General features: G+C 55.5%; 1 protein-coding gene across 5 annotated transcripts in view; it reads right to left on the bottom strand.

Moving 5' to 3' along the window:
• The window catches only part of LOC110070617 (uncharacterized), a 159963-nt gene that overhangs the window by 15243 nt on the left and 118763 nt on the right, over window positions 1-25957 (bottom strand). For 2 of the 5 annotated variants that reach the window (XR_013542414.1, XR_013542416.1), the window contains exon 3: window positions 3800-4310. The gene's annotated coding sequence lies outside the window, so the exon portion shown is untranslated. Of the gene's footprint in view, window positions 1-3799; window positions 8243-25957 lie in introns of all 5 variants that reach the window. The other 3 variants (XR_013542415.1, XR_013542418.1, XR_013542417.1) reach the window with 3 other exon arrangements.

The following is a 25957-nucleotide window of genomic DNA, read 5'->3' as shown; positions in this document are numbered from 1 at the left end:
CGAATCGCCTTAGATATCGTAGGGCCACTCAATAAGTCAACGGGGGGACACCAATACATATTGGTAGTTATTGATTACGCTACCCGATAACCAGAGGCGGTGCCACTAAGGTCTACCACGGCTAAAGTGTTAGCAAAAAAGTTGTTAGAACTATTCTCTAGAGTGGGTTTCCCAAAGGAGGTGCTGACAGACCAAGGCTCCAACTTTATGAGCCTAACCTTTAAACAGATGTGGCAATTACTAGGGGTCAAACCTTTAAAAACATCTGTCTATCATCCTCAGGCTAATGGCCTGGTAGAAAGGTTTAACCGGACCCTAAAAGGGATGCTTAGGAAACTGTCCTTGGAGAAACCCAAATTGTGGCACACTTTTATAGCTCCCTTGATGTTTGCTATTCGGGAAGCACCGCAGGCTTCCACGGGGTTTTCTCCTTTTGAGCTGTTATACGGACGGAGACCCCGGGGCATTCTTGATCTAATAAGGGAAAGATGGGAAGAAGGAGAGGATCATTCTAAAGGGGTGCTGCAGCAGATAGCAGAAATGAGAAACCAGCTGCAGTTGGCCTGGGAGATGGCCAAAGAAAATTTAGGCCACGCACAGGCTAGGCAAAAAGCCTCTTACCACAAGAGAGTAAGGCTTCGGAGTTTTGAACCCCAACAAAAGGTGTTGGTATTGTTACCCACAGACACGTCCAAATTTTTAGCTAAGTGGCATGGACCATATACAGTGTTAAAAAAGCTAAATGAGGTGGACTATGAAATAGAAACCCCAGACCGAAGGAAGAAGACCCAGGTGTTCCATGTAAATCTATTGAAAGAATGGGTAGACCGCGAGGCCTTGTTCGGGTCTGAGGTAGACGATGAATTAGGACCAGATAGGGAAGAGCTTACCTCAGAAGGTGAAGTGGTTATAGGAGACCTTTTGTCAGGGGAACAAAAGCAACAAGCGTTACATCTAAAAGAAGATTTTCCCCGGGTGTTCTCCACCACGCCTGGGTGTACTCAGTTGGTAGAACATAATATTGAGACCCTCCCAGGGGAAGTAGTAAGGGTTAGTGGAAGGTCCTGGCCCAGACATGTAACGGGAGTCATCAATGAAGAAGTAGAAGAAATGCTAAAATTGGGGGTGATTGAGCCCTCCAACGGGCCTTGGAGGAGCTTCCCCGTGATGGTACCCAAACCCGACGGGTCCTTGAGATTCTGTATTGATTTCCGTAAGGTTAATGCCATATCCAGGTTCGATGCTTACCCAATGCCCAAGGTGGGAGACTTGTTGGATAAGTTAGGGGGGGCCAAATACCTGAGTTCAATCGACCTAACGAAAGGTTATTGGCAAATTCCGTTACGACCCCAGGATAAGGAGAAAACGGCTTTCTGTACCCCTAAGGGGTTATTCCAATTTAAAAAGATGCCGTTTGGGCTCCATGGAGCGGCGGCCACCTTCCAACGCCTAATGGACCGGGTTTTAGAACCCCTAGAGGATTGCGCCGCTGCCTATATAGACGACATTATTATTTTCAGTAGCTCTTGGGAAGAACACCTAACTCATTTGAGAAGAGTACTAGAGAGGCTACAGGAAGCGGGGTTAACCGTTAACCCAAAAAAGTGTAAGATAGGGTTACCCAAGGTAGAATACCTGGGGTACAAAGTAGGGCAAGGAGAAATACAACCACAACAAGAGAAGGTGACCAAAATTTCTAAATGGTACCGGCCTAGGACGAAGAAGGAAGTTCAGCAATTTTTAGGCCTGGTAGGATATTACAGGCAGTTCGTACCTAACTTTGCCTCAATAGCTGCCCCACTCACTGATTTAACAAGAAAAAGGGCCCCGGTGAAAGTAGTGTGGGGTCCTTCCCAAGAAAGGGCATTCCTTACACTGAAAGAGATCATATGTGAGTTACCAGTTAGGTTTGCCCCTGATTTTGACATACCCTTCACCCTCTTCACGGATGCTTCCGATCGAGGCATAGGAGCTGTTCTTTCTCAAGTTAAAGAGGGGGTAGAATACCCGGTGTTGTATTTAAGTCGGAAGTTGTCGCCCCGGGAACAAAAATATGCTGTCATTGAGAGAGAAGCTCTAGCCATTAAGGGGGCTACCCATAGCCTCAAATATTATTTATTAGGAGCGCCCTTTGACCTAGTCACAGACCATGCCCCTCTACAGTGGTTAGAGAGGATGAAAGAAACCAATCCTCGACTAACCCGATGGTACCTAACCTTGCAGCCGTTCTCTTTCCGAGTGAAGTACAGAAAAGGCAAAGAGCATACTAATGTCGATTATTTTTCTCGGCAGGGTCCGTGGGCGTGAAGCGCGGAAGAGCGAGCGGCACTCTCGGAGGGGGGGATGTGTGACACCCGTGAACCAGGTAGAGAGGTGATGCTGGGAGTGCCGTCTCACCCCAAAGCCTCCGTGGGCACGCAGACAGCCCCCAAGCCATTCCCACCCCGGATGTTGCACCAGTCCGTCGATACAATAGACTTGGAGAAGGGGTTGAAGGGGTTAAATATAGCTACCCAGACTCCTCGGGTCTGGGCAGGGAGGGGGGTGAAGGATCCTGAGGAGGGAGCGGCAGGAGGAGTCAGTTACCGACAGGCAGGGGAAGAGAGTGGATGGGAGTGGGTATCCATCCAAGACACTTGGTCGGGTAAATGGGAACAGGTCTGTCTGACCAAACAGGAGGCAGAGGAAAGAAGGAGGAATGAGGCTAGGGTCCGACCCTCTTATTGGGGAGAAAGAGAGACCCGAGAGTGGCGCAGGAAATTAGTAGAGGAGAAGAAAAGGGTAGAGAGAGAGAAAGAGGAGAAGACCAGATGGCATCTGGAGGAATTGAAGAGACTGGGGTACTATCCGGACCTTGGGAACACCCCGAGGCAGAGACCTCCATACCCTGGGGATATGCAGGGTTCGAAGAGACGACCCCACTATTAACAACGGAGCGGGAAGACTTCGATCCTGAAGAACCCTCACAGGTTCAGGCCGGTCCATGGGCGTCGAAGTCAAGTAACCCGTTCGAAGAAGACTGGGTGCCCCTGTATGAACCGTTACTTCAGCAGGAGAAGTTTGTTCCCAAGTTGATTGACATGTCTATCCCTTTACCCCAGTTAAATAAAGAAGACAAATGGTTTTGTTCAAATACGTCTACGACTTTATTTGGGACAGGGGAGGTGAAGAATAGCGGACCCTCACAAAGCATCCAGCTCCCAATTCCTTGGTGGTGGAGTCTAGTGTTTCCAGGCTGCCAGCTAAAGGTCATCCAACTCCAACCACTAAGGAGGGCAAGGACTTGGAAGTCTTAGGCAGACAGCTCTATTCTAAGACTACCTTTGCACTCAGAGCTCTCAATTACTTAGCAGCTATGGGTGCATACCAAAAACAACTATGGGAAAGAGTCTTGCCAGCTCTGCAGGTAGCCCCAGAGGACATCAGGCAGACTTGTCTCAACGCCCATGCTGAGGCCTTGACCGTTTCCAAACACCAACGCTTAGCTTCTCGCCACGTAGCTGATGCGAATGCGAGGAACTTAGCGTCCATCATTACTTTAAGGAGGCACGCCTGGCTACGCTCCGCTAACATTGTGGAGGACATCAAGGCTAGGATCAAAAACTTGCCTTTTGATGCGACAGGATTGTTTAATGGCTCCACTGATGAGAACCTTGAAAGTTTACATAAGAGCAAAAAGACAGCAAAATCTTATGCGGTGCAGCAGCAATCTAGGACCTCCAAGTTTCAGTGGCGGCCTAGATCCCAGCAACAGACCTACCAACAACAGACCTACCAACAACCTGGTCCTTCAACTTACCGCTCGTTCCGCTCTCAAGCAGCTCCCCGTTCTTCTCAGGCTTCTTCGTCGGCTTCCAGCTTCAAGCCTCAGGCCTACAAGCGTCAGTCCTTTAAGCCTGGGGGGAAAAGGTCAAAACAATATCTTTGACTCTCATCAACCCATCCAGTCCATCAGTACACGCACAAGACTTTCTCCTTACCTTCTGAATTGGAACATGATTACCCAAGACACCTGGGTCTTGAACATTATAAGCTCCGGCTACCGCCTGGAGTTTATAGAGTTGCCTCCTCTAGGCTGGATCAAGCCTACCTCGTTCGATCCCATCCTAGAGGACGAGATTCTTACCCTTCTGAAGAAACAGGCCATCCAGGTAGTTCCTCAACGAGACATCCTGAACGGGTTTTACTCCCGGTATTTCACTGTTCCGAAGAAGGACGGCGGTCTGCACCCCATACTGGATCTGAGGGACCTCAATTCTTACCTCAGGCCTCGTCGCTTCAGGATGGTCACTTTAGAGGGGATCCTTCATCTGTTGAAGAAAGGAGACTGGTTTGTGGTGGTGGACCTCAAGGATGCCTACTTTCACGTGACGATACACCGGAAATACAGAAAGTATCTACGTCTCATATTCAAGGACACGATATACCAGTTTGTGGCTCTTCCTTTCGGTCTCTCCTCGGCACCGAGGACCTTTACCAAATGTATGGCCCCGGTGGCAGCTTACCTGAGGTTGCAAGGCATCCAAATTTACCCGTACATCGACGATTGGCTGATCGTCTCCAGGACCAAAGCAAGGGCATACCGGGACACTCGTTATTTCCTCAATTGCAAGAAGTCTCATCTAGAGCCCTCCCAAATGATGGATTACATAGGGGCACGTCTCGATGCGGTACAAGCTCACATGTTCCTTCCTCTAGAACGCATCTACAAGATCAGGAAGGCAGTTCACAAGTTCAAGCCATGACGGACAGTATCTGCCAGGTTAGCCCAACATCTACTTGGCCTCCTGGAGTTGACAACGGCCACCTTGTCGCATGCACAATTGAAGATGCGCTCCCTGCAAATTTGGCTCCTTACCCTATTCAATCCAGAGAGAGACAGCCAAAGAAAGCGTCTCAGGGTCACACCAGAACTGGCAAGTCAACTACAGTGGTGGACATTCCTCCCCCATCTTTTGGTCGGCAGGCCTTTCAGGCCCATTCAACTTACCAGACAAGTCACAACAGATGCGAGCCCGTTGGGTTGGGGAGCCCACTGCGAGGGTCATCAGATCAATGCCCTCTGGTCTCCAGAAGAATCGACGCTGCACATCAACCATTTGGAGATGTTGGCGGTCATAAAAGCCCTCAGGGCTTTTCTCCCCCTGGTGAAGGGCAGAGCCATACAACTACTCACGGACAACACCACCACGATGTTCTACGTGAACAAGCAGGGAGGCACAAGATCAAAGTCCCTTCTGTTCCTCACCGTTCAGCTTTGGGAGTGGTGCTACCAGCAGCACATCTTTCCGGTAGCCATCCACATTGCAACAACAGACAATCAGCTGGCGGACGACTTGAGTCGCCGCTCATCTCAGACCCACGAGTGGGAACTGGATCAGCAGGTGTTCCTCACACTTTGTCGGATGTGGGATCAACCTCTAGTAGACGTGTTTGCGACCTACAGCAACAAAAAGTGCCTGCATTACGCTTCCCGGGCCGGGAGAGGAAAGGACTCCCTCGGGGATGCTTTTATGATCCCCTGGGACATGGGACTAGTCTACCTATTCCCTCCACTACCTCTTTTCCAGAGAACTATTATCAGAGCCTTGCGGATGAAGGCAGAAGCAATCCTCATCGCCCCTTGGTGGCCACGTCGACCGTGGTTCTCCACACTGTTTCAGAGTGCCGTGGACAACATGACATTACCATTACATCCACATCTTCTCACTCTAGACGACGGGAAGATTCTGCATCCGGACCTGGAAACCCTCCACTTGACAGCGTGGAGGATTTCCCATCACTAGTTGAAGTCATTGATAATGCTCGTAAACCAGCAACAAAGTTGCTTTATCAATATAAATGGAGAAATTTTCTGAAGTTTGCTAGGGAACGCAACCTACAGTCGTCCCCAGTGTCTTTGTCTACTCTCCTGCTTTACCTCAGACATCTTTTTGATTTTGGACTGTCCAAGTCTACTCTGAAGGTTTACACAGCAGCTATTGTGGCTTTTCAACCTCAGGGTTCTGAGTCATCCCGCTGGTTTTCGCACCCAACGCTTAAAGCCTTCCTCAAGGGTTTAAGCAACATGAGACCACCGTTGAAGAAGCCAGTGCCACAATGGTCTTTGCAGACTGTTTTACACAGCCTCACCAGACCTCCCTTTGAGCCTATGACCTCTTGTGACCTTAAGTTCCTGTCATTCAAAACCTTGTTCCTAGTAGCCATCACTTCGGCTAGGAGGGCTAGTGAACTCGCAGCTTTGCGTGCAGATTCTCCCTATCTTCAATTCTACAAGGATAAAGTTGTTTTACATCCTGATGTTTCCTTCCTTCCTAAGGTGGTCTCTGAGTTCCACGTTAACCAACCTTTATTTTTACCAACGTTGTTTCCTGAAGCAGTGACAGATGTTGAGCGCATGCTTCATTCTTTGGACGTTCGAAGGGCACTTGCCTATTATGTTTCAAGGACTAAAGATTTTAGGAAGACTCCTAAGCTGTTTCTTTGCTTCTATGGTCAGCAAAAGGATTCAGCTGCTTCGTCATTCTCTCTCTCTAGATGGTTGGTCTCCACTATTTCTTTGGCCTATGAACTACAACACAGACCTATTCCTGAGGGCCTTAAAGCCCATTCAACTAGGGCTGTGGCCACTTCTACGGCTTTACTATGAGGAGTCGATATTCAAGAAATTTGCAGATCGGCTACCTGGTCTAATGTGTCCACGTTTGTCACGCATTATAAGTTGGACCTTCGGGCCAAGAATGAGACCAAGTTTGGAAGGGCTGTCCTTACGTCATTGCTGCAATGACGGCCCACCATCCAGTAAGTTTGCTTGCTAGTCACCCACTAGTGTGGATTCATGGAGAACCACGTTGAAGAAGGACAGGTTACTTACCTGTAAACATGGTTCTTCAAGTGGATTCTCCATGAATACACACGTCCCGCCCGGCCTCCCCACATGTCCGTCATTGGAATCGAGTCCCAACTCTTCTTTGTGGTGGGCATATGGAACTGAGCCATTGGCGGGCTAGACATGCGCGGTATAGGGTAGCCTAAAACATTGTTACTTTTCTCTTGCAGCTCTAGAAAATTCTGAGAGGCCAGCGCAGGCGCTGTCTAAACCCACTAGTGTGTATTCATGGAGAATCCACTTGAAGAACCATGTTTACAGGTAAGTAACCTGTCCTTATAATGGAAAAAAAGGTTGGTATACACTGAATAAAGCAATAGGAACATAAGGATTATAGGAGCATAGTTCCATATATTCACACAGTGTGAAACCATCCAAAGTGGGGTAGCCATGACCACAAACTGTCTCACCAGGAAAGAAGTATGTTCTTTTGTTTGTTATTGGCAAGCTGTCTAAGCTGAGCAAGCTGATTATTTACTGCATGACTATTATCATGTAAATTAAAGCAGCAGAGATTGGCAAAAGACTCACAACTGATGTGATTACACAACATGAGATAATCCAGTGCTGTGTGGTTGTCTAAAATAGCATCATGTAGCTGTCGTTGTTCCTGATTCAGCAGGACAAAAGCAGTGGAAGTGCGGTTAATGGCTCTAGCTAAGAAGCATACAATGTTGGCAAGAGTGTGAGAATTATGAACATCAAGGCCAGGAATGCCAACAAGCGATACAGCCAGTGAAACATATTCTGCTTTGGATAACAAAGTAACATTATGTAATGGGGTTCCTCCCCTGCTGGGGGCGCGCTTGTAGTGAAGGCGGGAAAAAGAGTAGGAGGCCCTTCTGAAGATTTAACATTGTCCTTTTTATTGTTAACAATTGAATTAAGTTCAACTGGATCAAACGGATCTAATAAACTATCAACTGGCAAAGCGTGATATCTTTTTATTCTTGCATCACTGTCCGGTTCTGACTCTCTCAGAAAGGAGCCGGCCCAAAGCATTCCCAATCCGTCATAGGTCTTAAGGGGGTGCTCCTTACCGCACACACCGTCCCGCAGCAGGGATGACGAGCCCAGTCCCCTTCCAGAGGCTTCTGCAGGAAAGCAGGTCCTGGTCAAATCACTCTCCGTCCCCCACATTGATTCCTTGGGTACACGGTAACAATCCACTCTAAGGGATCAAACCCTAGATTCCTTGCTCTGGCTAGCGGAGGATCCGGCAGCAGGCCTCCTCCCAATTGCAAATTGGGGGATTCTTGTTGTATCCCTGAAGCTCCGTCTGGACCCCACGACTAACTGTACCTCCCAGCTCCCCGGCTGTCACCAGACTAAACTCCCGCGCTTTTCTGTCACCTCCTCCCACAGAATCAAATCAAGCTCCTCCCCTCCCTCTTCAACCAGACAGACTTCTGTCGCTATCTTTGGCACGACTTCTATCAATATGCCCTCTGTGCAGCCACTTTCCGTGGTTGTGTCCTGGCTGCTTGAGGATGGCACACTACTCTTCTGCCCTTCACACATTACCATCACAAGTACTATCAAGAGATAAGCTTTCTTGTCTCAGCCGAATCGAGGAGTTCTGCAAGGCAAAAGGCTGCATTAAGTTGATTACTAATCTAATAAGACAGCATTGTGTTTCTGAAAGATAGGCTGGAATGTAGCTAAAGGTACATTGACCGCATGTAAAAAACCACTCTGTAGGTCGGATAATATGTGCCAAATTATATGAAATGTTGACAGCATGGGTACAGTTCCATGTGGCTTTGGTTGTAGAAATCCACATGTCAGAGGATCAGTTGACTACGCTGGCACATGAAGTGGTTTCAGTAGATGCTACAAAAAGGGTGTAGAGGGAAAAAGCATCAATGGGTAGCAACAGGCAGTGAGAACAGGGGAACTTGCAGGGCTCTGAGAACCCCTGGGTTTTACTCCAAGTCAGTGGACCCCCCCCCCAGGAAAGGAGGGAGCAAGTTTACCACAGGAGAGTGGACTTGCAGCAGTGGAGCTTTAGAAGTCTCTCAGATTCAGACCTGCAATCTGTTTCTTTTGGAAGTTTCCTTTCCACATCACAACTGACTCGTGAAGAAGCCATGATGAATGGTGAGTAGCAGCCCGGAGAAGAGGGGTATGAAGATTTATGATCTGACTACAGGAACAAAGACTAAAGAAAGTGCTATTTTTATGGCAAGTATTTTATAGCATATTTTTTCTTTCTTCTTGAGATCTCAAGCGATATAGAAAGTTTGGGAAAGCAGGACTAGCTTGTCTTTCCCCCCTCCAACCCTCCCTTCTCCTCCCAAAAGTTGGCTCTTCATAAATCAGAGGCTTGGGCATTTTAAATAACTTTGAACAATGCAACCTATGCTACTCTCCGCGGAGCTATAAAGGTGGATTTTAAATCAAATAATCATCTTTATGGCCAGAGTGCTCTCTGCAAGACTTTGAGTTCAGGCTGACTAAGGAACCATGAAGGTAATCTGAGCAAATAGCTTGTTTGACTTTTGTAGCTACGGTTTGGATATAGAGTCTGAGACTTATTATTGGTCTTTACAATGTGGGCCTTTCTTCGGGAATTCTAAGACAATACTGTCAATCATTTTAAAGCAAAAATCTCAGAAATTAAATCAGAAAGCAACGCGTCATTTCGTGACCTAGAAATTAAAATGAAGATGGGAGATGAACTGACTGAACTCACTGAGCCCACAGAACAACTGCTATTAACAGAGAGAGAAAGAGGCTGTCTTTTTTAAAAAGCAGGAGATGGGAGGACAAACCGATTGAACTAATTGAACTTACTGAACATTTGCCATTGTCAGAGAGAACAGATGTGTTTAAAAAGGAGGAGGGGAGAGGTTGGGATGAGGGGGGAAAGCATATTGAGATTGCCCTGATGGGGAAAAGTGTAAAAGAGGAGAGATGGGCAAATTTGCGAAGAGAAATTTATGATCAGAGATTGGACAGATCCATGTTGCTCCAAAATCAAGACTCTGGTTATACTGAGTTGAAATTAGTAAACCTGATAGAAAAAGCCTTAAAGAGATTTTACAGATGGCATTTTAAAACTGGCAAAAAGGAGGCAAGAGGCGAATCTGGGTCCTATGATACTGAAGCTGATAAGCAAAAATGAAAAGGGAGAAAGTTACTGGCTGATTAAATAATAAAACTCTTTGGTTTGACAGGTGCATATTTACATATAAAGTAGCATGAGTAATATGCTGTAAGCAATTCAGAAAAACTGGTAAAAAGGGCAAGAGGTGAATCTTGGGCCTATGATACTAGAGCTGTTAAGCAAAAAGCTATTTGCTGATTAAATAATAAAAATCATTGGTTTGAGAGATACAGCGGTGCCTCGCTTAACGAGTGCACTGTTTAACGATGAATCCGTATAGCGATGTCACATTTGCGATCGCAAAAGCGATAGGCCAAAAATCGCATTGCAACGATCGGTGTATTGCTTACAGATCTTCACATTGCGATGTTTTTTAAAGCAGCTGATCGGTGGTTCCAAAATGGACGCCTGCATTGTTTTCGTGCCCTGCCCTCGCTTACCGAGGGCGCAAAAATGGCATCCGGATGGAGGGTCCTCGCTGAACGGTGAGTTTAAGGCCCCATAGGAATGCATTAAACTAAGTTTAATGCGTTTCATGCGTTTCTATGGGGTTTTTCCGGATTAACATTGCTATGCGGGGCACCACTGTATATATTTACATATTCATTAACAGGAGTAATATACTATAAGCAATTATGGCCAGGTTGGAATCTCAAGGGTAGTCAAGCATATGTAATTATGATTCTTAGAAATGTTGATGATGAATAATAACATTAGATTCTAAGGCACATACATAGAGATCAAATATGTGTGAATTAATATAGTGTTTAGATAAGATCAGATATATATCTTTTTGTCTGCAAAAATGGAGATTTTTGAGGAATATATTGTCCTGGCATGGATCTTATTGGCGGATAAGCAATCTTAAAGATAGAATTAGGAATGTTTATGATGAGTACTAGCCAAGTGTCATTAGTAATTTATTTATTTATATCCCGCCTATCTGGTCGGTTAAGACCACTCTAGGCAGCTAACATAAAATAACACAATAAAATATATATAACACGATTTTTACATGGTAAAAACATTTAAACAATAAGGGAACTAATGATAGGAAAGAGAGAGAAGAGGACATCAGGAATTGTCTGGAGGGAAGGGCTGCCGAAACATCCATGTTTTTAATTGATTTTAAAAGATACCCAGCAAGGGAGCTGCATGAATCTCAGGAGGTATGTTGTTCCAGAGGCGAGGAGCCACCGCCGAGAAGGCCTGATTTCTTGTCTTTTCCTTCTGGGCCTCCCTTGGCGTTAGGCTCCTCAGCCTCACCTCCTGGCTCACACAAGTGACACAGGTAGATCTTGCTGGGAGTAGGCGTTCCGCCAAGTATCGAGGCCCTGAACCGTTTAGGGCTTTGTACGTAAGCATCAACACTTTGAAGTCGTTGCGGAACCGGATGGGCAGCCAATGCAATGCGGCCAGAGTGGGTGAGATATGTTGATATTTTTTCACTCCGCTAAGTAGTCTGCTAAGTAGTAATGTTGCAAGGTTCTTTAGACACAGGAATTGAGCAAGTTCCTAATAATCCATGCATAGCATATGCCTCCTGCAGATAGAACGTTGCTCTGAGAGCAACGTTCCTGTCATCGGGGGAGTCGCTGGTAACATCTGCCGTCCCCAGGCACTGGGTGAGAGACAGTGCCTGGGAGTATTTCTGGCCTGCACTCCCCTGCCCTTCAGGACCGGGACCCTGCTGCTGCTGCTGCTGCTGCTTTGGGCAACCCCACCCCTTCCTCAACACCAGCCACCTGGCTGGGAGGGGAGGGAGGCTGTAAAAGCAAGAAGCCGGTGCCAGGGCCCTCTGAGAGCAACGTTCCTGTCATCGGGGGAGTCGCTGGTAACATCTGCCGTCCCCAGGCACTGGGTGAGAGACAGTGCCTGGGAGTATTTCTGGCCTGCACTCCCCTGCCCTTCAGGACCGGGACCCTGCTGCTGCTGCTGCTGCTGCTTTGGGCAACCACACCCCTTCCTCAACACCAGCCACCTGGCTGGGAGGGGAGGGAAGCTGTAAAAGCAAGAAGCCGGTGCCAGGGCCCTCTGAGAGCAACGTTCCTGTCATCGGGGGAGTCGCTGGTAACATCTGCCGTCCCCAGGCACTGGGTGAGAGACAGTGCCTGGGAGTATTTCTGGCCTGCACTCCCCTGCCCTTCAGGACCGGGACCCTGCTGCTGCTGCTGCTGCTTTGGGCAACCCCACCCCTTCCTCAACACCAGCCAACCTGGCTGGGAGGGGAGGAAAGCTGTAAAAGCAAGAAGCCGGTGCCAGGGCCCTCTGAGAGCAACGTTCCTGTCATCGGGGGAGTCGCTGGTAACATCTGCCGTCCCCAGGCACTGGGTGAGAGACAGTGCCTGGGAGTATTTCTGGCCTGCACTCCCCTGCCCTTCAGGACCGGGACCCTGCTGCTGCTGCTGCTGCTGCTTTGGGCAACCCTACCCCTTCCTCAACACCAGCCACCTGGCTGGGAGGGGAGGGAAGCTGTAAAAGCAAGAAGCCGGTGCCAGGGCCCTCTGAGAGCAACGTTCCTGTCATCGGGGGAGTCGCTGGTAACATCTGCCATCCCCAGGCACGGGGTGAGAGACAGTGCCTGGGAGTATTTCTGGCCTGCACTCCCCTGCCCTTCAGGACTGGGACCCTGCTGCTGCTGCTGCTGCTTTGGGCAACCCCACCCCTTCCTCAACACCAGCCACCTGGCTGGGAGGGGAGGGAAGCTGTAAAAGCAAGAAGCCGGTGCCAGGGCCCTCTGAGAGCAACGTTCCTGTCATCGGGGGAGTCGCTGGTAACATCTGCCGTCCCCAGGCACTGGGTGAGAGACAGTGCCTGGGAGTATTTCTGGCCTGCACTCCCCTGCCCTTCAGGACCGGGACTCTGCTGCTGCTGCTGCTGCTTTGGGCAACCCCACCCCTTTCTCAACACCAGCCACCTGGCTGGGAGGGAAGGGAAGCTGTAAAAGCAAGAAGCCGGTGCCAGGGCCCTCTGAGAGCAGCGTTCCTGTCATCGGGGGAGTCGCTGGTAACATCTGCCGTCCACAGGCACTGGGTGAGAGACAGTGCCTGGGAGTATTTCTGGCCTGCACTCCCCTGCCCTTCAGGACCGGGACCCTGCTGCTGCTGCTGCTGCTGCTTTGGGCAACCCCACCCCTTCCTCAACACCAGCCACCTGGCTGGGAGGGGAGGGAAGCTGTAAAAGCAAGAAGCCGGTGCCAGGGCCCTCTGAGAGCAACGTTCCTGTCATCGGGGGAGTCGCTGGTAACATCTGCCGTCCCCAGGCACTGGGTGAGAGACAGTGCCTGGGAGTATTTCTGGCCTGCACTCCCCTGCCCTTCAGGACCGGGACCCTGCTGCTGCTGCTGCTGCTGCTGCTTTGGGCAACCCCACCCCTTCCTCAACACCAGCCACCTGGCTGGGAGGGGAGGGAAGCTGTAAAAGCAGGAAGCCAGTGCCAGGGCCCTCTGAGAGCAACGTTCCTGTCATCGGAGGAGTCGCTGGTAACATCTGTCGTCCCCAGGCACTGGGTGAGAGACAGTGCCTGGGAGTATTTCTGGCCTGCACTCCCCTGCCCTTCAGGACTGGGACCCTGCTGCTGCTGCTGCTGCTGCTGCTGCTGCTTTGGGCAACCCCACCCCTTCCTCAACACCAGCCACCTGGCTGGGAGGGGAGGGAAGCTGTAAAAGCAAGAAGCCGGTGCCAGGGCCCTCTGAGAGCAACGTTCCTGTCATCGGGGGAGTCGCTGGTAACATCTGCCGTCCCCAGGCACTGGGTGAGAGACAGTGCCTGGGAGTATTTCTGGCCTGCACTCCCCTGCCCTTCAGGACCGGGACTCTGCTGCTGCTGCTGCTGCTTTGGGCAACCCCACCCCTTTCTCAACACCAGCCACCTGGCTGGGAGGGAAGGGAAGCTGTAAAAGCAAGAAGCTGGTGCCAGGGCCCTCTGAGAGCAGCGTTCCTGTCATCGGGGGAGTCGCTGGTAACATCTGCCGTCCCCAGGCACTGGGTGAGAGACAGTGCCTGGGAGTATTTCTGGCCTGCACTCCCCTGCCCTTCAGGACCGGGACCCTGCTGCTGCTGCTGCTGCTTTGGGCAACCCCACCCCTTCCTCAACACCAGCCACCTGGCTGGGAGGGGAGGGAAGCTGTAAAAGCAAGAAGCCGGTGCCAGGGCCCTCTGAGAGCAACGTTCCTGTCATCGGGGGAGTCGCTGGTAACATCTGCCGTCCCCAGGCACTGGGTGAGAGACAGTGCCTGGGAGTATTTCTGGCCTGCACTCCCCTGCCCTTCAGGACCGGGACACTGCTGCTGCTGCTGCTGCTTTGGGCAACCCCACCCCTTCCTCAACACCAGCCACCTGGCTGGGAGGGGAGGGAAGCTGTAAAAGCAGGAAGCCGGTGCCAGGGCCCTCTGAGAGCAACGTTCCTGTCATCGGAGGAGTCGCTGGTAACATCTGCCGTCCCCAGGCACTGGGTGAGAGACAGTGCCTGGGAGTATTTCTGGCCTGCACTCCCCTGCCCTTCAGGACCGGGACCCTGCTGCTGCTGCTGCTGCTGCTTTGGGCAACCCCACCCCTTCCTCAACACCAGCCACCTGGCTGGGAGGGGAGGGAAGCTGTAAAAGCAAGAAGCCGGTGCCAGGGCCCTCTGAGAGCAACGTTCCTGTCATCGGGGGAGCCGCTGGTAACATCTGCCGTCCCCAGGCACTGGGTGAGAGACAGTGCCTTGGAGTATTTCTGGCCTGCACTCCCCTGCCCTTCAGGACCGGGACCCTGCTGCTGCTGCTGCTGCTGCTGCTGCTGCTTTGGGCAACCCCACCCCTTCCTCAACACCAGCCACCTGGCTGGGAGGGGAGGGAAGCTGTAAAAGCAAGAACCCGGTGCCAGGGCCCTCTGAGAGCAATGTTCCTGTCATCGGGGGAGTCGCTGGTAACATCTGCCGTCCCCAGGCACTGGGTGAGAGACAGTGCCTGGGAGTATTTCTGGCCTGCACTCCCCTGCCCTTCAGGACCGGGACTCTGCTGCTGCTGCTGCTGCTTTGGGCAACCCCACCCCTTCCTCAACACCAGCCACCTGGCTGGGAGGGGAGGGAAGCTGTAAAAGCAAGAAGCCGGTGCCAGGGCCCTCTGAGAGCAACGTTCCTGTCATCGGGGGAGTCGCTGGTAACATCTGCCGTCCCCAGGCACTGGGTGAGAGACAGTGCCTGGGAGTATTTCTGGCCTGCACTCCCCTGCCCTTCAGGACCGGGACTCTGCTGCTGCTGCTGCTGCTTTGGGCAACCCCACCCCTTCCTAAACACCAGCCACCTGGCTGGGAGGGGAGGGAAGCTGTAAAAGCAAGAAGCCGGTGCCAGGGCCCTCTGAGAGCAACGTTCCTGTCATCGGGGGAGTCGCTGGTAACATCTGCCGTCCCCAGGCACTGGGTGAGAGACAGTGCCTGGGAGTATTTCTGGCCTGCACTCCCCTGCCCTTCAGGACCGGGACCCTGCTGCTGCTGCTGCTGCTGCTGCTGCTTTGGGCAACCCCACCCCTTCCTCAACACCAGCCACCTGGCTGGGAGGGGAGGGAAGCTGTAAAAGCAAGAAGCCGGTGCCAGGGCCCTCTGAGAGCAACGTTCCTGTCATCAGGGGAGTCGCTGGTAACATCTGCCGTCCCCAGGCACTGGGTGAGAGACAGTGCCTGGGAGTATTTCTGGCCTGCATTCCCCTGCCCTTCAGGACCGGGACTCTGCTGCTGCTGCTGCTGCTGCTGCTTTGGGCAACCCCACCCCTTTCTCAACACCAGCCACCTGGCTGGGAGGGGAGGGAAGCTGTAAAAGCAAGAAGCCGGTGCCAGGGCCCTCTGAGAGCAACGTTCCTGTCATCGGGGGAGTCGCTGGTAACATCTGCCGTCCCCAGGCACTGGGTGAGACAGTGCCTGGGAGTATTTCTGGCCTGCACTCCCCTGCCCTTCAGGACCGGGACCCTGCTGCTGCTGCTGCTGCTTTGGGCAACCCCACCCCTTCCTCAACACCAGCCACCTGGCTGGGAGGGGAGGGAAGCTGTAAAAGCAAGAAGCCGGTGCCAGGGCCCTCTGAGAGCAACGTTCCTGTCATCGGGGGAGTCGCTGGTAACATCTGCCGTCCCCAGGCACTGGGTGAGAGACAGTGCCTGGGAGTATTTCTGGCCTGCACTCCCCTGCCCTTCAGGACCGGGACCCTGCTGCTGCAGCTGCTGCTTTACAACCCCACCCCTTCCTCAACACCAGCCACCTGGCTGGGAGGGGAGGGAAGCTGTAAAAGCAAGAAGCCGGTGCCAGGGCCCTCTGAGAGCAACGTTCCTGTCATCGGGGGAGTCGCTGGTAACATCTGCCGTCCCCAGGCACTGGGTGAGAGACAGTGCCTGGGAGTATTTCTGGCCTGCACTCCCCTGCCCTTCAGGACCGGGACTCTGCTGCTGCTGCTGCTTTGGGCAACCCCACCCCTTCCTCAACACCAGCCACCTGGCTGGGAGGGGAGGGAAGCTGTAAAAGCAAGAAGCCGGTGCCAGGGCCCTCTGAGAGCAACGTTCCTGTCATCGGGGGAGTCGCTGGTAACATCTGCCGTCCCCAGGCACTGGGTGAGACAGTGCCTGGGAGTATTTCTGGCCTGCACTCCCCTGCCCTTCAGGACCGGGACCCTGCTGCTGCTGCTGCTGCTTTGGGCAACCCCACCCCTTCCTCAACACCAGCCACCTGGCTGGGAGGGGAGGGAAGCTGTAAAAGCAAGAAGCCGGTGCCAGGGCCCTCTGAGAGCAACGTTCCTGTCATCGGGGGAGTTGCTGGTAACATCTGCCGTCCCTAGGCACTGGGTGAGAGACAGTGCCTGGGAGTATTTCTGGCCTGCACTCCCCTGCCCTTCAGGACCGGGACACTGCTGCTGCTGCTGCTGCTTTGGGCAACCCCACCCCTTCCTCAACACCAGCCACCTGGCTGGGAGGGGAGGGAAGCTGTAAAAGCAGGAAGCCGGTGCCAGGGCCCTCTGAGAGCAACGTTCCTGTCATCGGAGGAGTCGCTGGTAACATCTGCCGTCCCCAGGCACTGGGTGAGAGACAGTGCCTGGGAGTATTTCTGGCCTGCACTCCCCTGCCCTTCAGGACCAGGACCCTGCTGCTGCTGCTGCTGCTGCTTTGGGCAACCCCACCCCTTCCTCAACACCAGCCACCTGGCTGGGAGGGGAGGGAAGCTGTAAAAGCAAGAAGCCGGTGCCAGGGCCCTCTGAGAGCAACGTTCCTGTCATCGGGGGAGCCGCTGGTAACATCTGCCGTCCCCAGGCACTGGGTGAGAGACAGTGCCTTGGAGTATTTCTGGCCTGCACTCCCCTGCCCTTCAGGACCGGGACCCTGCTGCTGCTGCTGCTGCTGCTGCTGCTTTGGGCAACCCCACCCCTTCCTCAACACCAGCCACCTGGCTGGGAGGGTAGGGAAGCTGTAAAAGCAAGAAACCGGTGCCAGGGCCCTCTGAGAGCAATGTTCCTGTCATCGGGGGAGTCGCTGGTAACATCTGCCGTCCCCAGGCACTGGGTGAGAGACAGTGCCTGGGAGTATTTCTGGCCTGCACTCCCCTGCCCTTCAGGACCGGGACTCTGCTGCTGCTGCTGCTGCTTTGGGCAACCCCACCCCTTCCTCAACACCAGCCACCTGGCTGGGAGGGGAGGGAAGCTGTAAAAGCAAGAAGCCGGTGCCAGGGCCCTCTGAGAGCAACGTTCCTGTCATCAGGGGAGTCGCTGGTAACATCTGCCGTCCCCAGGCACTGGGTGAGAGACAGTGCCTGGGAGTATTTCTGGCCTGCATTCCCCTGCCCTTCAGGACCGGGACTCTGCTGCTGCTGCTGCTGCTGCTGCTTTGGGCAACCCCACCCCTTTCTCAACACCAGCCACCTGGCTGGGAGGGGAGGGAAGCTGTAAAAGCAAGAAGCCGGTGCCAGGGCCCTCTGAGAGCAACGTTCCTGTCATCGGGGGAGTCGCTGGTAACATCTGCCGTCCCCAGGCACTGGGTGAGACAGTGCCTGGGAGTATTTCTGGCCTGCACTCCCCTGCCCTTCAGGACCGGGACCCTACTGCTGCTGCTGCTGCTTTGGGAAACCCCACCCCTTCCTCAACACCAGCCACCTGGCTGGGAGGGGAGGGAAGCTGTAAAAGCAAGAAGCCGGTGCCAGGGCCCTCTGAGAGCAACGTTCCTGTCATCGGGGGAGTCGCTGGTAACATCTGCCGTCCCCAGGCACTGGGTGAGAGACAGTGCCTGGGAGTATTTCTGGCCTGCACTCCCCTGCCCTTCAGGACCGGGACCCTGCTGCTGCTGCTGCTGCTTTAGGCAACCCCACCCCTTCCTCAACACCAGCCACCTGGCTGGGAGGGGAGGGAAGCTGTAAAAGCAAGAAGCCGGTGCCAGGGCCCTCTGAGAGCAACGTTCCTGTCATCGGGGGAGTCGCTGGTAACATCTGCCGTCCCCAGGCACTGGGTGAGAGACAGTGCCTGGGAGTATTTCTGGCCTGCACTCCCCTGCCCTTCAGGACCGGGACTCTGCTGCTGCTGCTGCTTTGGGCAACCCCACCCCTTCCTCAACACCAGCCACCTGGCTGGGAGGGGAGGGAAGCTGTAAAAGCAAGAAGCCGGTGCCAGGGCCCTCTGAGAGCAACGTTCCTGTCATCGGGGGAGTCGCTGGTAACATCTGCCGTCCCCAGGCACTGGGTGAGACAGTGCCTGGGAGTATTTCTGGCCTGCACTCCCCTGCCCTTCAGGACCGGGACCCTGCTGCTGCTGCTGCTGCTTTGGGAAACCCCACCCCTTCCTCAACACCAGCCACCTGGCTGGGAGGGGAGGGAAGCTGTAAAAGCAAGAAGCCGGTGCCAGGGCCCTCTGAGAGCAACGTTCCTGTCATCGGGGGAGTCGCTGGTAACATCTGCCGTCCCCAGGCACTGGGTGAGAGACAGTGCCTGGGAGTATTTCTGGCCTGCACTCCCCTGCCCTTCAGGACCGGGACCCTGCTGCTGCTGCTGCTGCTTTAGGCAACCCCACCCCTTCCTCAACACCAGCCACCTGGCTGGGAGGGGAGGGAAGCTGTAAAAGCAAGAAGCCGGTGCCAGGGCCCTCTGAGAGCAACGTTCCTGTCATCGGGGGAGTCGCTGGTAACATCTGCCGTCCCCAGGCACTGGGTGAGAGACAGTGCCTGGGAGTATTTCTGGCCTGCACTCCCCTGCCCTTCAGGACCGGGACTCTGCTGCTGCTGCTGCTTTGGGCAACCCCACCCCTTCCTCAACACCAGCCACCTGGCTGGGAGGGGAGGGAAGCTGTAAAAGCAAGAAGCCGGTGCCAGGGCCCTCTGAGAGCAACGTTCCTGTCATCGGGGGAGTCGCTGGTAACATCTGCCGTCCCCAGGCACTGGGTGAGACAGTGCCTGGGAGTATTTCTGGCCTGCACTCCCCTGCCCTTCAGGACCGGGACCCTGCTGCTGCTGCTGCTGCTTTGGGAAACCCCACCCCTTCCTCAACACCAGCCACCTGGCTGGGAGGGGAGGGAAGCTGTAAAAGCAAGAAGCCGGTGCCAGGGCCCTCTGAGAGCAACGTTCCTGTCATCGGGGGAGTCGCTGGTAACATCTGCCGTCCCCAGGCACTGGGTGAGAGACAGTGCCTGGGAGTATTTCTGGCCTGCACTCCCCTGCCCTTCAGGACCGGGACCCTGCTGCTGCTGCTGCTGCTTTAGGCAACCCCACCCCTTCCTCAACACCAGCCACCTGGCTGGGAGGGGAGGGAAGCTGTAAAAGCAAGAAGCCGGTGCCAGGGCCCTCTGAGAGCAACGTTCCTGTCATCGGGGGAGTCGCTGGTAACATCTGCCGTCCCCAGGCACTGGGTGAGAGACAGTGCCTGGGAGTATTTCTGGCCTGCACTCCCCTGCCCTTCAGGACCGGGACTCTGCTGCTGCTGCTGCTGCTTTGGGCAACCCCACCCCTTCCTCAACACCAGCCACCTGGCTGGGAGGGGAGGGAAGCTGTAAAAGCAAGAAGCCGGTGCCAGGGCCCTCTGAGAGCAACGTTCCTGTCATCGGGGGAGTCGCTGGTAACATCTGCCGTCCCCAGGCACTGGGTGAGAGACAGTGCCTGGGAGTATTTCTGGCCTGCACTCCCCTGCCCTTCAGGACCGGGACTCTGCTGCTGCTGCTGCTGCTTTGGGCAACCCCACCCCTTCCTAAACACCAGCCACCTGGCTGGGAGGGGAGGGAAGCTGTAAAAGCAAGAAGCCGGTGCCAGGGCCCTCTGAGAGCAACGTTCCTGTCATCGGGGGAGTCGCTGGTAACATCTGCCGTCCCCAGGCACTGGGTGAGAGACAGTGCCTGGGAGTATTTCTGGCCTGCACTCCCCTGCCCTTCAGGACCGGGACCCTGCTGCTGCTGCTGCTGCTGCTGCTGCTTTGGGCAACCCCACCCCTTCCTCAACACCAGCCACCTGGCTGGGAGGGGAGGGAAGCTGTAAAAGCAAGAAGCCGGTGCCAGGGCCCTCTGAGAGCAACGTTCCTGTCATCGGGGGAGTCGCTGGTAACATCTGCCGTCCCCAGGCACTGGGTGAGAGACAGTGCCTGGGAGTATTTCTGGCCTGCATTCCCCTGCCCTTCAGGACCGGGACTCTGCTGCTGCTGCTGCTGCTGCTGCTTTGGGCAACCCCACCCCTTTCTCAACACCAGCCACCTGGCTGGGAGGGGAGGGAAGCTGTAAAAGCAAGAAGCCGGTGCCAGGGCCCTCTGAGAGCAACGTTCCTGTCATCGGGGGAGTCGCTGGTAACATCTGCCGTCCCCAGGCACTGGGTGAGACAGTGCCTGGGAGTATTTCTGGCCTGCACTCCCCTGCCCTTCAGGACCGGGACCCTGCTGCTGCTGCTGCTGCTTTGGGCAACCCCACCCCTTCCTCAACACCAGCCACCTGGCTGGGAGGGGAGGGAAGCTGTAAAAGCAAGAAGCCGGTGCCAGGGCCCTCTGAGAGCAACGTTCCTGTCATCGGGGGAGTCGCTGGTAACATCTGCCGTCCCCAGGCACTGGGTGAGAGACAGTGCCTGGGAGTATTTCTGGCCTGCACTCCCCTGCCCTTCAGGACCGGGACCCTGCTGCTGCTGCTGCTGCTTTAGGCAACCCCACCCCTTCCTCAACACCAGCCACCTGGCTGGGAGGGGAGGGAAGCTGTAAAAGCAAGAAGCCGGTGCCAGGGCCCTCTGAGAGCAACGTTCCTGTCATCGGGGGAGTCGCTGGTAACATCTGCCGTCCCCAGGCACTGGGTGAGAGCCAGTGACTGGGAGTATTTCTGGCCTGCACTCCCCTGCCCTTCAGGACCGGGACTCTGCTGCTGCTGCTGCTTTGGGCAACCCCACCCCTTCCTCAACACCAGCCACCTGGCTGGGAGGGGAGGGAAGCTGTAAAAGCAAGAAGCCGGTGCCAGGGCCCTCTGAGAGCAACGTTCCTGTCATCGGGGGAGTCGCTGGTAACATCTGCCGTCCCCAGGCACTGGGTGAGACAGTGCCTGGGAGTATTTCTGGCCTGCACTCCCCTGCCCTTCAGGACCGGGACCCTGCTGCTGCTGCTGCTTTGGGCAACCCCACCCCTTCCTCAACACCAGCCACCTGGCTGGGAGGGGAGGGAAGCTGTAAAAGCAAGAAGCCGGTGCCAGGGCCCTCTGAGAGCAACGTTCCTGTCATCGGGGGAGTCGCTGGTAACATCTGCCGTCCCCAGGCACTGGGTGAGAGACAGTGCCTGGGAGTATTTCTGGCCTGCACTCCCCTGCCCTTCAGGACCGGGACCCTGCTGCTGCTGCTGCTGCTTTGGGCAACCCCACCCCTTCCTCAACACCAGCCACCTGGCTGGGAGGGGAGGGAAGCTGTAAAAGCAAGAAGCCGGTGCCAGGGCCCTCTGAGAGCAACGTTCCTGTCATCGGGGGAGTTGCTGGTAACATCTGCCGTCCCTAGGCACTGGGTGAGAGACAGTGCCTGGGAGTATTTCTGGCCTGCACTCCCCTGCCCTTCAGGACCGGGACCCTGCTGCTGCTGCTGCTGCTGCTGCTTTGGGCAACCCCACCCCTTCCTCAACACCAGCCACCTGGCTGGGAGGGGAGGGAAGCTGTAAAAGCAAGAAGCCGGTGCCAGGGCCCTCTGAGAGCAACGTTCCTGTCATCGGGGGAGTCGCTGGTAACATCTGCCGTCCCCAGGCACTGGGTGAGAGACAGTGCCTGGGAGTATTTCTGGCCTGCACTCCCCTGCCCTTTAGGACCGGGACCCTGCTGCTGCTGCTACTGCTGCTGCTTTGGGCAACCCCACCCCTTCCTCAACACCAGCCACCTGGCTGGGAGGGGAGGGAAGCTGTAAAAGCAAGAAGCCGGTGCCAGGGCCCTCTGAGAGCAACGTTCCTGTCATCGGGGGAGTCGCTGGTAACATCTGCCGTCCCCAGGCACTGGGTGAGAGACAGTGCCTGGGAGTATTTCTGGCCTGCACTCCCCTGCCCTTCAGGACCGGGACCCTGCTGCTGCTGCTGCTGCTGCTTTGGGCAACCCCACCCCTTCCTCAACACCAGCCACCTGGCTGGGAGGGGAGGGAAGCTGTAAAAGCAAGAAGCCGGTGCCAGGGCCCTCTGAGAGCAACGTTCCTGTCATCGGGGGAGTCGCTGGTAACATCTGCCGTCCCCAGGCACTGGGTGAGAGACAGTGCCTGGGAGTATTTCTGGCCTGCACTCCCCTGCCCTTCAGGACCGGGACTCTGCTGCTGCTGCTGCTGCTTTGGGCAACCCCACCCCTTCCTAAACACCAGCCACCTGGCTGGGAGGGGAGGGAAGCTGTAAAAGCAAGAAGCCGGTGCCAGGGCCCTCTGAGAGCAACGTTCCTGTCATCGGGGGAGTCGCTGGTAACATCTGCCGTCCCCAGGCACTGGGTGAGAGACAGTGCCTGGGAGTATTTCTGGCCTGCACTCCCCTGCCCTTCAGGACCGGGACCCTGCTGCTGCTGCTGCTGCTGCTGCTGCTTTGGGCAACCCCACCCCTTCCTCAACACCAGCCACCTGGCTGGGAGGGGAGGGAAGCTGTAAAAGCAAGAAGCCGGTGCCAGGGCCCTCTGAGAGCAACGTTCCTGTCATCGGGGGAGTCGCTGGTAACATCTGCCGTCCCCAGGCACTGGGTGAGAGACAGTGCCTGGGAGTATTTCTGGCCTGCACTCCCCTGCCCTTCAGGACCGGGACTCTGCTGCTGCTGCTGCTGCTTTGGGCAACCCCACCCCTTCCTAAACACCAGCCACCTGGCTGGGAGGGGAGGGAAGCTGTAAAAGCAAGAAGCCGGTGCCAGGGCCCTCTGAGAGCAACGTTCCTGTCATCAGGGGAGTCGCTGGTAACATCTGCCGTCCCCAGGCACTGGGTGAGAGACAGTGCCTGGGAGTATTTCTGGCCTGCACTCCCCTGCCCTTCAGGACCGGGACCCTGCTGCTGCTGCTGCTGCTGCTGCTGCTGCTTTGGGCAACCCCACCCCTTCCTCAACACCAGCCACCTGGCTGGGAGGGGAGGGAAGCTGTAAAAGCAAGAAGCCGGTGCCAGGGCCCTCTGAGAGCAACGTTCCTGTCATCGGGGGAGTCGCTGGTAACATCTGCCGTCCCCAGGCACTGGGTGAGAGACAGTGCCTGGGAGTATTTCTGGCCTGCACTCCCCTGCCCTTCAGGACCGGGACCCTGCTGCTGCTGCTGCTGCTTTGGGAAACCCCACCCCTTCCTCAACACCAGCCACCTGGCTGGGAGGGGAGGGAAGCTGTAAACCAAGAATCCGGTGCCAGGGCCCTCTGAGAGCAACGTTCCTGTCATCGGGGGAGTCGCTGGTAACATCTGCCGTCCCCAGGCACTGGGTGAGAGACAGTGCCTGGGAGTATTTCTGGCCTGCACTCCCCTGCCCTTCAGGACCGGGACCCTGCTGCTGCTGCTGCTGCTTTGGGCAACCCCACCCCTTCCTCAACACCAGCCACCTGGCTGGGAGGGGAGGGAAGCTGTAAAAGCAAGAAGCCGGTGCCAGGGCCCTCTGAGAGCAACGTTCCTGTCATCGGGGGAGTTGCTGGTAACATCTGCCGTCCCTAGGCACTGGGTGAGAGACAGTGCCTGGGAGTATTTCTGGCCTGCACTCCCCTGCCCTTCAGGACCGGGACCCTGCTGCTGCTGCTGCTACTGCTGCTGCTTTGGGCAACCCCACCCCTTCCTCAACACCAGCCACCTGGCTGGGAGGGGAGGGAAGCTGTAAAAGCAAGAAGCCGGTGCCAGGGCCCTCTGAGAGCAACGTTCCTGTCATCGGGGGAGTCGCTGGTAACATCTGCCGTCCCCAGGCACTGGGTGAGAGACAGTGCCTGGGAGTATTTCTGGCCTGCACTCCCCTGCCCTTCAGGACCGGGACCCTGCTGCTGCTGCTGCTGCTGCTGCTGCTTTGGGCAACCCCACCCCTTCCTCAACACCAGCCACCTGGCTGGGAGGGGAGGGAAGCTGTAAAAGCAAGAAGCCGGTGCCAGGGCCCTCTGAGAGCAACGTTCCTGTCATCGGGGGAGTCGCTGGTAACATCTGCCGTCCCCAGGCACTGGGTGAGAGACAGTGCCTGGGAGTATTTCTGGCCTGCACTCCCCTGCCCTTCAGGACCGGGACTCTGCTGCTGCTGCTGCTGCTGCTGCTGCTTTGGGCAACCCCACCCCTTTCTCAACACCAGCCACCTGGCTGGGAGGGGAGGGAAGCTGTAAAAGCAAGAAGCCGGTGCCAGGGCCCTCTGAGAGCAACGTTCCTGTCATCGGGGGAGTCGCTGGTAACATCTGCCGTCCCCAGGCACTGGGTGAGAGACAGTGCCTGGGAGTATTTCTGGCCTGCACTCCCCTGCCCTTCAGGACCGGGACTCTGCTGCTGCTGCTGCTGCTTTGGGCAACCCCACCCCTTCCTAAACACCAGCCACCTGGCTGGGAGGGGAGGGAAGCTGTAAAAGCAAGAAGCCGGTGCCAGGGCCCTCTGAGAGCAACGTTCCTGTCATCAGGGGAGTCGCTGGTAACATCTGCCGTCCCCAGGCACTGGGTGAGAGACAGTGCCTGGGAGTATTTCTGGCCTGCACTCCCCTGCCCTTCAGGACCGGGACCCTGCTGCTGCTGCTGCTGCTGCTGCTGCTGCTTTGGGCAACCCCACTCCTTCCTCAACACCAGCCACCTGGCTGGGAGGGGAGGGAAGCTGTAAAAGCAAGAAGCCGGTGCAAGGGCCCTCTGAGAGCAACGTTCCTGTCATCGGGGGAGTCGCTGGTAACATCTGCCGTCCCCAGGCACTGGGTGAGAGACAGTGCCTGGGAGTATTTCTGGCCTGCACTCCCCTGCCCTTCAGGACCGGGACTCTGCTGCTGCTGCTGCTGCTTTGGGCAACCCCACCCCTTCCTAAACACCAGCCACCTGGCTGGGAGGGGAGGGAAGCTGTAAAAGCAAGAAGCCGGTGCCAGGGCCCTCTGAGAGCAACGTTCCTGTCATCGGGGGAGTCGCTGGTAACATCTGCCGTCCCCAGGCACTGGGTGAGAGACAGTGCCTGGGAGTATTTCTGGCCTGCACTCCCCTGCCCTTCAGGACCGGGACCCTGCTGCTGCTGCTGCTGCTTTGGGAAACCCCACCCCTTCCTCAACACCAGCCACCTGGCTGGGAGGGGAGGGAAGCTGTAAAAGCAAGAAGCCGGTGCCAGGGCCCTCTGAGAGCAACGTTCCTGTCATCGGGGGAGTCGCTGGTAACATCTGCCGTCCCCAGGCACTGGGTGAGAGACAGTGCCTGGGAGTATTTCTGGCCTGCACTCCCCTGCCCTTCAGGACCGGGACTCTGCTGCTGCTGCTGCTGCTTTGGGCAACCCCACCCCTTCCTCAACACCAGCCACCTGGCTGGGAGGGGAGGGAAGCTGTAAAAGCAAGAAGCCGGTGCCAGGGCCCTCTGAGAGCAACGTTCCTGTCATCGGGGGAGTTGCTGGTAACATCTGC

Source organism: Pogona vitticeps, chromosome 2, assembly GCF_051106095.1.
Source record: "Pogona vitticeps strain Pit_001003342236 chromosome 2, PviZW2.1, whole genome shotgun sequence".
NCBI lineage: Eukaryota > Metazoa > Chordata > Lepidosauria > Squamata > Agamidae > Pogona > Pogona vitticeps.
This window is presented reverse-complemented; position numbering and strand designations above follow the sequence as displayed.